This window comes from Perna viridis, chromosome 3 (genome assembly GCF_037379345.1).
Source record: "Perna viridis isolate PV_CMFRI_1.1 ecotype Kerala chromosome 3, ASM3737934v1, whole genome shotgun sequence".
Lineage (NCBI taxonomy): Eukaryota > Metazoa > Mollusca > Bivalvia > Mytilida > Mytilidae > Perna > Perna viridis.
In genome coordinates this window covers 13054752-13068730 of record NC_142447.1, presented here as the reverse complement: position 1 = coordinate 13068730, position 13979 = coordinate 13054752, and the positions used below count along the sequence as shown (strand labels likewise).

General features: G+C 33.0%; 1 long non-coding RNA gene across 1 annotated transcript; it reads right to left on the bottom strand.

Moving 5' to 3' along the window:
* Window positions 1–3967: 3967 nt before the first annotated feature.
* Window positions 3968–4699, bottom strand: LOC148621065 (uncharacterized). The gene is made up of 2 exons (XR_015920838.1): window positions 4372–4699; window positions 3968–4108 (listed from the first exon to the last, which is right to left on the bottom strand). It is a non-coding gene; the product is annotated as an uncharacterized LOC148621065 (long non-coding RNA).
* Between the last annotated feature and the right edge of the window lie 9280 nt (window positions 4700–13979).

The following is a 13979-nucleotide window of genomic DNA, read 5'->3' as shown; positions in this document are numbered from 1 at the left end:
AGTTATATTCGCACAAATGCAAAGTTAGATCATATAATAGACTATTTTATGTCAAGCCAAGGTGGACAAAAATCTATATTTTGTAATATTAGAAAATGAATTATTAATATTACGAAATCATTGTTTTTAATATTAGAAATTCCTTTTATAATATTAAAAATTCATTTTCTTATATTACAAATTCATTTTCTAATATTACAAATTCCTGATTTAGTAATATTATAAAATATCACACATTTTGTAATATTACAAATTGAATTTGTAATATTAGAAAAACACTTATAATATTATATATTCATTTTCTAATATTAAAAATTCATTTTCTAATATTACAAATTCCTGATATAGTGATATTATAAAATATCACACATTTTGTAATATTACAAATTGAATTTGTAATATTAGAAAATGAATTTGTAATATTAGAAAATGAGTTTGTAATATTAGAAAATCACTTTACAATGTTCCAAAATCTGTCACATTTTTTAATATTACAAAATGATTTTCTAATATTAGAAAATCAATTTCTAATATTCAAAAATAGTTTTTTAATAATAGAAATTCAAATAAATTTTTAATATTAAAAATGATGTTTTAATATTAAAAAAGTGTTTGTGATATAAGAAATCTGATTTGTAATATTAGAAAGTGAATTTGTAATATTAAAAAATCATTTTTTAATATTAGAAAATGTTCATTTTGTCCACTTTGGCTTGCCATACTATTTTGCCAAATAGCATTATAAGCTCCTATAAGTAATATAGTGATGTAAAGCGAAATATGGAATTCAAAACGCTGTTCAATGCAGAATAAAGTGATAAACTTTGAAGTACTGAGAACTTAATTTCAGTCTCACAGGAAGTTACGTCGTATGGAACTTATCGTACAGACCATACAAGATAATTTCGTATCATCGTCACTAAAGAGCATTTTTAACTTCAATAATTCCTTCATTTGAGATACTCTTTTCGTTTCCAATATGCCGTAAAAGCAGGGGATATCACAGGGAAAGGGGAAGGAAACAGAGAAATTTACCGCAAGAAAATGGTGATTATTTCCTCTCGGAAAAGCTTTGGGTTCTTTAAAAATGCCCTATAAATATATCAAGTAACGCTGTGTTCTCGTTAACGAGATGTTCATTTCATTGGCTGTAAACTTAACCGAAACATAACGAATATTGTAATTAGCCACGTGCATAACAGCTTTGTTTTTTTTTTAGGTTAAACCTCAAGATTCGGCATCCTTTATGTAATAATTTACAAATAATATTCAAACCGTATTTGAAAATTTAAACAAAGCAAGTACATCTATGGAGGGGATCTTTTTTTTTCTGTAAGTGGAAAAGGGGGGTCATTTTTTTTGCACATGAATTTCAAGGGGATCCAAATTTTTAGTTAAGCAGAGCATTACACCAGTCAAATTAAAACATATTTTACCACCATTAAACATTTTATTTCATTGTCACATGCATGATATCTGGTAAAATCAAGTTCACACATCAACATAACCATCAGGACCTAAAACATTTACAGTTATTAAATCAAATTGGTTCGACTTATCTGCTGACGATTCAATTTCCTTACCAATATCTTGAATCTCAATAGCTGTGTCTGATGCTGCTTGATTTTGGAAGTATAAAGTTTTGGAATTGAAGACTTGAATTTTTTATTGTAAGAATTCTTTAACATCTCAACTGCTTTGCTTCAAAGAGTAATCAAGGGAACTACGGTTATAACGGTAATAAGAAGAATGTTATCCAGGGACAAAGACCAGACATGGAAAACAGACGTACAAAGAACATGAAATTTTGTTAAAATCAAATATACAAATTAACAAAAGGAAATGAGCAACTATGACTCCACTAAAAACTTGGAGCATGGACCAGGTGCGCCAGTAGGGTAAGCGTCCTCTGCTTTTCTAGAAACACCCGCCGAGTTGCTCATAAAAAGTCAAGTCCGGGATAGACGAAAGAGGAAAGGAAAACCATGACACGTTGAACAATCAGTTTTCATGGCGCAGATGGATACACCGTAGCGATCCACGATTTCATGATGACGACCATAACATAAAACTTTTACAGGGATGACTTCAATCTTGTAGCAACACAACCCTGTTCCAGAAGTTTATTTTGTTAGAATTCTAGCGCGATACAAAAACTCTGCGTAGTTTCGGCAAGCTCTGGCATAATGTTTGAGTTGTGATATGAAAACTCCATAGGCAAGTTTAATAGAGGGGGTATCACATTAAAAAAAATGTTTTTAAGGGGGATAAGAAAATATCATGGGGGTCAAGAAAATTTTATATGATTTCAAAATGACCAGTCCCCCCAGACCCGACCCCCACTCATAAAAATCAACATGGTTACTCGGAGGCGTATTCAGGTGGGGGAGTGGCGGGCGTGCGTCACCTACAATTTGCAAAGCATGGGTTGTCAGGGGTAGATTTAGGCGGTTTCAAGTTGAAACTTTAAATTTCTCGCTAATTTTACCACAAAAGATATCTACATTACACCCACTCTATAATATTTCAAAAATTTAACCTCAAAATTTGTGTCACCTCGCTCCGCTCGACAGAATTTTTACTGTGTGCCCCTATCTAAAATCCTGGATCCGTCCCTGTTACTCCTACAACGTAAGAGGTTGAAATTCCGTTCCTCTATATCCCAGGATGGCACCAAGTCAGAAAATAGCTTGCCAGACAACCTCTAGCATTGCTGGAGTACAACATGGTTTGCTACCTAAGCATTGTATTGCTTTTTTTATATATATATATTTCTTTATTGCTTTTATGGAAAATATTAAAATAGGCAACTTGTTTCATGCTAAACGGTTAAAGCAAAATATGATGAAAGCTATTTACAGGTTAGTGAACAGGGAGGGCTCCAGACACTTTGAAAAGGAGGGGTGCAAGCCAATGTGATGGTGATGCCAAGACATTATTTGTTTTGTCAATTTTACACATGAAAATGACAAATTTTCTGGTAAAAAGGAGGGGTGCCAACCCCCTCTGATCAATGAACAGGTATTACCAGCACAGTTGACTAATAATTATCATTCGATAAGATGTCCTATTAAACAGGAGAATCATGAGCTTATGGTATGATTATCCTCACCTCAACATCTCTCTTAACTTGTGAACAAAAAAAAAATCACGATTTACCGGTCTTGTAGAGTTTATACAAGGAAAACATGAATTCAGATCAATTTAATGTAAATTATAGGTACAAGTACGTGACATGATTATGATTAGCTCAAAATTCAACAATAAATCCTTCTTTTCCAAAATTTTTAAGGTCTGTGAATGTTTATATTTTATTCTATTTACCCATGGAACTTTTTTTTTCATTGAGTGGATGTGGTTTCAATGCATATTGCAATTATTTCTTGCATTTCAGGACAAGAATGTTTTACTGTATGAAATGATCCTGCTTTATACTACTCTACTATTATGACATTTTGAGGCGGTTTTATAGTGCTACCTCACAGAATCAACAGTTGCTTAGCCAAATAGTTGTTACACAAAATTACTTGTTTGAGAAGCAGTGAAAGATTTAGCACTCACTAGCCATAAGTAGAAAACTTAAATACATGTACCATATATGTTTGCCAATGAGATAGTCATTCAAAAAACCAAGCAAGTAAGGATTAAGCTTCTACAAGTGAAATCACCACATGGTTATCAATAATGGGCGAACCACATACCATTAAGCAATCTATAAAAAGGCCCCAAAACAAATAAAGTAAAACTATTTACAAAAGACCATAATCAACCTAATCTACAGAAAACAATGAAGTAATTTTTTAGCTCAGTTGATAGAGTGACAACTTGCAGTGCCACGGTTTCTAGGTTGTATTCCAGGATGGTATTGTCAAGAAGTATACATGGCTGTTATTGTATACATGTATGAAAGTGACTTTTACTTTTGAAGCACAACACATTTAAACCTTGTACATTTGCATAAGAAATATGATTTTGAAAATATTTATTTTTAAACTTCAGCTTCATATCAGCTTTCATTACAGTGCAAGCAGAGATTTGAACAGCATTGAAGATCATCTAAATTCTACATGTATGAATTCTTTTCAGTCATATATATGCCATGGATGACCTGGAAGTATAAAAATCAGTAATAAATATACATAATACTCATATTCAAAGTTATTGTGATTCATGATTCATGTATTGAAGTAGACCTCTATTTAAGTAAACCCTACATTATATGGCTCATTGGATGTTTATTTTCTTCAAACAAAACATCCCATTATGTTAAAATATTACGTCTATGTTACAACCTTCATTTAAGTGTCATGGGAACTGTAGTGCTACATTTTAAGGCATAAAAATATTGTATACAGAACCTCAAATACCTACACAATCTATTATCATACTTCATTTGAACAGAGCTGCCTGTTATGTATGACTTGTCTGGTAACTTGTATCATTGGTAGGTGAACATGATGGCTGCATACAAAATTTTCTGGAAAATATCAAAACATATTTCCTTTTAATATGGAAAGAGATACTGAAAATCAACATGGATAGACTTTTATCATACTGTCATGACTGTGGTATAATTGTACATGTTCATGAGAACATACTATGCAAAAGAAATCTGATGAGTGATAAAACTAGTTCCTTATCCTTAGTTACAGATATACAATGTAAGTCAACAGCTTGTATTTATGGATCTATTAAAAAAGTAAAAAAATATAGCATGATAAACTTCTAAAAAAATTGAAAATTGTGTCATATATATAAGGTCATACAAATGTTCATGTTAATGTTTTGATTAATTTCCAAATCATTTAATTCATGTAGTTTACCTCAAGTTACGTATGAAATGTTCTCATATGACTTACATGTACAATACCAAGGAACATTAAATATTGTTTCTGATTGCTATTGGTCAACTATTCAGCAATACTTGTTTCACTGGAATTTCCTTGACCTTGTACATGAATTTATTTTTGTTTTCAAAAATGAAATATGGGGTACTGTATAGTTACACAAATAACAGATTCTTGTAAGGTTTTGTTTATGTTACCCTATCATCAAGTAACTGTACAAATCATCATGTTAAACAAGTTTGTATCATAGACCGTTTCATTTAAATGAAAATCAACAGTATTGACTCAACGACAACTCTTCATGTCTTTATAAAAATGTTTGTATGAAATATGGAACGTGTATACAGTACAGGTATAAGACTTAAGAAAATTGAGTACCATATCTCCTGTAATTTAAACTGCACTCATTTACTTAGATTACAGCACATGATTTAGACAAATTATAATTAACAAATACATGGTATGTGATAAACACTTAAGTTATTTATCATAATTCTTCATTATTGTAACTGTGTTCGAGCTAAATAAAATATTTGTATTTTCATCATGGCGGCACTGTAAACAATAATGAATGCATATCATTAATGTTCGTTCGTTTTGCTAATCAATTTTTTGATATATAAAAATATAAAAACAAAAAAATATAGCAAACAATTGAAATAAAAACAAACTGTCATGTTCGAAATGAAATAATATACTCAAATAAAACATTAATTTAGCGACAAATATGCCAAAGTTCATAAGCAAACTGCTGATAAAAAAACACAATGGAGAAAATTTTAAATAGTTTGGTGTTTTTTGTAGAAGGTTTGGAATTATCTCAAACTACGATTTTCGGGTTCATTTGTATTCACCTTAATGTGTCACCTACTTTTTGGTGGAATATATGTCCATATGTGAGTACACAAAACTTAAATTCAGACGACCCCCCGATCTGACGGCATGGTTTTCACAAAATACCGTTCGGAAGTCTGATTTTAGTTCAAAAATCATGTAAAAGTCCGAGAATCCCGAACTCCTGTTTCCATGGGCTGGTAAAAGTAAATCTTTCTGGCTTTATAGGTGTAATGCCACTATTTTGGAAACCAGTCGCCTGAATATACAAGAAAGTAGTTCGTAATGACACGAAGTAGTCCCAATATTGCACCCTATCATTCTCCTTGTTTAGTAGAGGTATACAAACTTGGTGTCATCTGAAAGCTGAATGAATCAGCAATACTCTAAAAGCTTCATTTTCTTTATTAAGTGTAGGGTAAAACAATTCTGAACAAAAACTCTAGGCCCCTTGGTATGGCTAAATTTCAAAACGAAAGTAGTGATTTCTGCACCTGTCTACTTTCACTTTACCATTCTTTCTTAGAAGGCACATAAGGTATGTTGATATTTTTAAGAGAGTTAAGGTAAAGGGTGACTATCATAATGATACCCCTCTAGCACCATCAGTACTAATGTAAAAAAAAAATTGAGCCTTATAAAAAGCTGAATTTAACATAGAAAGTAATGGAGACCAGAAATAGTGGTATGACACCTATATACAAAGGCGGAAGTACAGACACTATCAGTTCCACTAATTAGCGTCAAGAAGTCTAGGAGAAGCGACAGGAGGGGAAACATGGCGACAAAAAGTTTTTTTTATTAAAGGCGAAATAAAAATAAATGTAAAGCTATTCCAAGTGACAAAACAAAAGGTGAGTTCAAGATTTTGAAAACACATCTTCAAACCAAAAAAAAAAAGGATAAAAAAATAACTGAAATATTCATTATAGAAAAATATATATTCAAAATATAAAATACCAGTTAACAAAGGAAAAGTTGAAGAAATATGGAAGTACATATTTGTTCATATAGATGTATTTAACTTCGTTCTCTTACAGGTTAAACCTGTCTCATCTAATAGAAACCTAATGACAAACAATCGGTAACAACTCAAGTGCATTTTCAGAATTATCTTTTACACATTTAGTATATTTTACAGTTGAAAGTTGAAAAGCAAGGCCAGTTATTTATTATCTAAAATAAACAATTACGAAATAATAACAAATCTACCAACTGCGTAGACATTACCTGACAAATAGTTTGGTTTTCTTAAAGATTTCTTAAAATTATAGCTCGACCATTCTGGAGAAAATTGTCATTTTGTTTGTGTACTTTATTTAAAAGTCAAAGTAAAATTTCAAGAATCATTGTATTGATATTTTTTCCCCCTAAATTTCTAGGCTTCCATTTCAAATTATTTCAAAAATGATATGAGGCATATACCGATGTTTTAGCTATCGAGTGACCTTATCGATAACGACCAAACTCTAATAAACTTGGGACGGCTTTTGTATGGACCGAGTTGTTCCGAATATTCAGATTAGAAACACTATCTTTCTCTACATGCAGTTTATATTTTTACATCATGTGCTAATGTTCGCGCTCTAGATATTCTTACGAGGAAGTATCACTCGGTTAACGAAAGCTATATTTAATAGCCTAGTTGGCCGAGTGGTATAGAGAGTTGGACTTAGTGCAGGTGGTATTGCCATAGATGTCAGAGAAGAGGAGGGGTTCGAATCCCGCTGAGGGAGCGACAATGACCGAATAGTTCCGAATAACAAAAACTGGTCAAAATTTAAAAGAGTATCTCGGGAAAGCTTTTGGATGAAGAAATTACAAACAACTTCTCCAGATGGAATAAACGAGAAAAAATAATTCATTTTTAAGTCTTGGTCTAAGGCTGGTACAGCACTACATGCTATACATCAATACGCCGCACTACTATATTTGGACTTTTTTTTTAATTGTTTTCCACAGTTAATTTTTACTTTTAATTTTGATAAAAAGACACCCTTTGTTATTTTCATTCAGGCTCCTTATCATTTGCTTATGTGTGCCTTTGATAAAGGTACAATCATCCACAGCGTACGCGATTCAGCTTCTGAATCTGTTTTGATCTTGAACTTTGTGAGTTTTATGCTCGTGAAGTTTTGTGAGTTTTATGTTCATTAAGTGTTATGAGTTTTATGCTGAAGAAGGATATCAGTTAATCAGTTATCCGAAATATTCAATTTAAATTTTACCATCTACTGGTGATGTTAAACATATTTAGACGTGTGTGTGTGTGTGTGTGTGTGTGTGTGTGTGTGTATATACAACATCTCAGAATGTGAGAGTGTAGTGAATAGAGTCGTCACATTCTGAGACGTTGTATAATATTGATTTGTTGTGACATGCATCATTAATTTGATCCTCTATCCTACATAATAACACCTAGATGAACTGTCCCGTACTACCATACATCGTGTACTAAGTTACAGCCTTAGATTAATCCTACGAGGAGGAATCACCCGGCCAGCGAACGCTATATTTTTATATAGCCTAGCTGGCCGAGTGGTCTAGGGCGCTGGACTTAGTGCAGGCGGTGTTGTCATAGATGTCACAGCGTTACGAGTGCGAGTCCCACCGAGGGAACGACCAACAATTTGCTTCGCAAGTTGCCCCGTGCAGGTCCGGGTGTTAAAAGAATAGGCCTGCAGCAGCGCTAAGCTTGTCGTATAAGGCGACTAAATAGTGCTCAGAAACCTAGCCGGGGGCTAGGCGCTCTGCCCACAGAGCAACTGAGATGTGTGCCCCAGGTGGTAGAATGGGGTACCCCTGGCGTGTTACATGCTGGGGTTGTCAGGCTATAATACGGAAAACCTGACCGGAAACCATAGTGGTGCACCGTGTTGGGAAAGATGCCACGTTCCTCGCACGTTAAAGAACTCTACTGTGGTATTCTCCGGGAGTAGGAACCATAGGGCTCCGCCACAGGAGGCTAAATTGCCCGACCCTACCCACCTATCCCTAATTCCAGTGGCAATCAAAATTTGTCGACCCCATTGTCCTTGTGTCCCATCCCTTTTTCATTTCATCATCATTTCATGTTCATTTCCTCATCAATTTCATGTTCATCGTCTGAATATAGCTGAAATATTGCTGCTCGGACGTTAAACCCCAACAAACAAACAAACAAACGGACCTGCACGGGGTCATGAAATCAGTGATATGTTTGTATCATTCATATATGACTGTATTAATTTTTTTATCACATGGTTACTGGAATGGTAATATGGGAGGTGGGTGCGCAGTTTCTAAAGTTTTAAATGTACCAATCATGTCCTTTACAGCTTGATAAATGTTAATTTATTAACATCAATACTGATTGAGTAACATATTGTATAACTCTTCGATTTTTCTCTATCAATAATTGAATTGTTCACATTTCTGATAAATATTTATTCTCTCATGACAAATATTTGTTCCCATTTAATACGATATCAATAAATAAGGAATAAATTAAAAAAAAAAAAAACTACAAAAAAACAAAAAATAATGGATTGCATATTACAGTAAGTTATTATTGACGTTAAAATATATAGTTTTTTTTAATCATATTCCTTGACAAGTAATGAACATTTGAAGAATCAACCGATTTGAAAATATTCATTAGCAAACTATTTTGTTTTAAGATCCTATAACCTTTTACCTCAAGTTAGTACACCTACTAATAACCTACCAGCTATGGGCCAAATCAAACTGTATGACAGTTTGAAACAAAATATATTCAAATTACATTTGGTGTCTCTGTTCGTATATTGCAAATTTCGTGTCAGGTTGTTGCGACATTGTAACTACAATCGACAACTTGAGTCCTGTAAGTTTCGCTGGTTGGAATATGATTTAAGCAAACAGCTTTTACCATATTCTTTGTTTTGAGAATGACAAAATGATATTGTGATTTAAAATCTCTATTGTTTAGGGTATAACTGTTGCAAATTTCAGATAGTATTACTTTATTTCATTCTTGTATACAACTAGAATGAAAAGCACAAATATATCAGCGAAACAATCTATAAATGTGTATACATGGAGTTTACATATTATCGTTCGCCAATCCCTGAAATGATTTTTCTAGTTATTTTGTTGGACATGTTACATGTATTCCCATTAGTCATCTTCCGTTAGGAGCATTAGAATGTTTATTCCCCCCAAAAAATTGTAAACAAGTACTCAAAAAAACAAGCAAATATCGAAAAGGTAATCAAAATCACAGAGATGCTCTCACATGTGCAATACAAGGAGTAAATCTTCAGAGTTTTGTTTTATACATGTAAATTTGTTACAATGTTGTCTACGAAATCTGCCGTACCAGGTAAGCAGTGGCAGGATAGAGCGCATTCCTTACAAACATATCTCTGATGTAGATCAATAGTTCTAACTGACGTATAGCAGTCAGATTCATAATCAAATGACTAAATTATATACATCTGTCTAATATGAAAAGAAACAACGAAATAATGGGATTAATATCATATTTGTTTGCCAAACAAACTCTCAGAAATGTCTTATACTTTTCTTTGATTGCAGCTGTTGTTGGAAAGTATTAAACTGTTCTTGTGTATTACTTAAAGTGGACGTCGTTTGAATAACTGAATAAAGAATAAAGAGACTGCCCATGCAAAAATCAGGCAGATCCTATGATATGGTTGACACCTGGTAAATTTTATCCTACTGACTTTTTTGTTCCAATGTAATGTTTATATCATATGTATGTAAAATGAATGTTAAAAAGTAAAAAAAAAGACTTTTTTAAAGTGACAACGGAAAACGACTTCTATTTATTTTTTTTCTCTTTATCCATTGCAGTTAATAAAAATCCAACATTCAACTTTGAGAAAGGATGCATTTGTGATAAGAAATGGGTTAAAAATTTTTGAAAACAAAATTTGTCATGTGCAATCCACTGCCTGGTTTTTGCATGGACACCCTCTAACTGTTCTTGTGTTTTACTGACAGTGGATGTCGTTTGAATAATTAAATAAACAATTAAGCATTTACTACTTGAACCTGTAATTGTTGTATATGATGATCAAAATTTTCAAGTGTTGTGAAATACGTTTTCACATATATTAATTATCCTGAAGTATTTTGGGAATTATAACAGTTTTGGGAAGACAAAAATATACTTAGGGATAATGGTTTAGCATTGTCTTACAATTTAAGTTATTAATTATTATCATTATAACAGAAGTCTGTCGCTGTTTCGACGTCTACATTTCCCGCCAAAGTAGAGTTATCGTTCTTTTGGCGCACATTCATTTTTATACCAAGATTGGTTAGATACGGGTTTAAATTCCGTGTTTTGAGTAAATTAGTCTTGTTATAAAATATTGTTGTATTGCCTACTTGCGGAGCAGCTATATTTTATCCTGTTTTTGCAGAGTTACCTCCCGTAAGAGCAGGTATAATTTGGAAGTCTCTCTAATCGATGTTCGGATTCGGGTGCAGAAAAAGAGGTAACTCGAATGAAAATGGAATCACCAGCAGACAAACATAACGGTGTTTCTAAAATTGACAGGGTGTTTCATTTTGTGCTATTTTTGTTTAGCCCAACCCCGGCCTAGACTTGATATTTTATTATTATCACTGATAATTATTTAGTGTTATATTTATACTTTTGTCTAAATTACTGACATTATGCAGGTTCTTTGACTTGGGAAACAGAATTTGTATATTGTTTTTGGATTGTCAAAATTATATTCGTGCATAATAAACTATTCATTTTTATACGTGTTATATGCAGCTTCTACGCCCATCAGTTTTCTGATTATTTCGTAGATTTCCACTCGGTTTCCTAGTTTTACAATACATGTTTAGTTATTCTACTAACGAAGAAATTATATATTCCTTGAACAACCACATGGTTTTAGATTCGCTGCTCTGTGTATATGATTACGTGCTTCAAACTTTGTTTTGTATGTTAATAAGTGTATCGATTTGCTGTATTTAATCAATGTTTTCATTATTTTTCTAGTAAAGTAGAGGATGCTTACCCTACCAGTGCACCTGGTCTATGCTCCCAGTTTTTAATGGAGTCCGAGTTGCCAATTTACTTTTGTTGCTTTGTATGTATTATTTTGGTTGTTTTGTGTTCTTTGTTGTGTGTGTCAGTTTTTCAAGTCTGGTCTTTGTTTTGATTTCCGCTAGAATCATGGTGCCCTTTATTTCCCTTTCATTAAAATCTATGTAGTTTTTCTCATTAAATTATAAGTTTAAATTGTTCTTAAAATTAAACCAATATTAAATTATATTGCCATAATTAGATATTGTTAATATGAATGGTTTTTTTTACTGTAATGTGTAAAGTACTATATATACGTAAATAAAATTTCCTTTGAAAACGACAAATGCATTATTTTCATTTATCGTATGCAATCAGGAAGGGATTTTATTTTCTAACATAATTTCGAAACATTTTCCAAGGAAGAAGCTACACATTGTACGACAAAAGCTCTGGATTGCCATGCAATAAAGAGATCGAACTCACGAGAAATTTTAAAACTTGTGTACAAGTGTTTCATTAGAAACGTTGGTTACTCGTGCGCTCAAGACAGTAACTCGTGGGCACAAGTTAATTATTCTATATATACCTTTTCTCAGCCTCCGTGACATGTACATCTCGATCAAATACAATAATAAAAATCACACTAGATTTAGGAAATTTACCGTTTAAAACGACGTTTAAGTCTGATTTTGAATTGTCAGTTTTAAGTCATAGACAAATAAATTTCAAGAGACAGCCATGGCAAGTAAAGTTAATTACTCGGAATGCGGTTCGGCAACCCTAGGATCGCTAAAATATAAACTCAGGTCACCAGCGACGGATATGCACAATATATGAGTAAATTGCCACTTATGAAATATATCATCCTCCCAAGTCAGGGTTTTGAGTCCATCCTCGCTCCCTCAAACCTCTGACATCACTCATTCATATTTAGCGGGTATCGTCCAGCGACATCTAGGGAGTTATTTAAATTTAACCCGGATGCAAAATTCAATCAAGTCACTCGTAATAGAAACTCTTCGATATAACTTGCAAAGTGGCTACACATAACGTCATTTTTTTTCAGTTAAGACTCTAAACAGAATCTACAGTTATAATTTTTGCTCATATTGCATCATTTGTGACATACAACTTTCAGTTACTATATCGAATCGTCCATTACCTCCTATTATTGTTTACCGTCCACAGACATTTTATGTTAAATCGATTTTTTCAAGCTGATGTAAAATAAACATAATGATAAAAAATTACATGTCAATACATAGTGAAATTTTAAAAATGAATATTCATTTTCCATTAAAGTAAGTATCAGGGATCTCCGTGGATCAAAAAATGAACACATGGCTCAATCTCTGGTTGGACACATTTTCATTGTGGCGCATGTCCTTTAACACAGAAAATAAATTGCCAAAGAAAGTATAATAAGGTTGAACGACAAGTATTTAATAGCACAAGCTCCAACATAGAAATTTAAAAACAACAGATATGGTAAATCTTTCTATCTGCACTGTCCAACTCAGTTATATTAAGGTGAAGTTTCCCCTTCCCTATAGGCTAAAAACCACTAATTCCATTTCCCATAGGCTTCTATGCTAATTTCACAATATTCAATGGCTTCTCTGGACTTTACCTTAACTTTAACCTGCAGATGACTATATATCAGCATGATTCTACATATGTCAGCTCACAATCCTCAGAATGGCATGTGGGGTTAGCAGACTTGCAGTGCAGTACTGGTCACCGGAAGTGAAGTGTCTATAAATAGCATGGGAAATCCCAGTGTTTTCACGAGATAGGGGTATATTTAGAAATCATTATGGAGATTAGGCTTCACATCACAAGAAGCAAAATGCACCTATAAAATGTACAGAAATGTTTTTCCTTTCAGAAACTGTTTAAATTTTTTAAATGAGATGAGGACTTTTTTCACAGCACTATGAGGAACAGGGGTAATTTCTGCGTAGGACTATTTTTGCGTACGTTCCAAATGCTCATTGGTTGAATTGGTGGTCTGTAACCTATAGGCTTGACCACAGGTCCACAGCTCTAGAGGAAATAAAGTAGGTGTGGTCATTGTGTTGTTGCCATTATAAAAGTTTTTTTTATAATTTAACCACAAGAACTTACGACAGGTATAGGTGATTAATAAGTAAGCGTAATTGGGAAATACATTGTAATGTGTAACGCAAATTGTTGAATACATGGCGCACGTCAAATGAACACATGGCGCTTGTTTTGAATTCATGGCGCAAGGAAAGTAACAC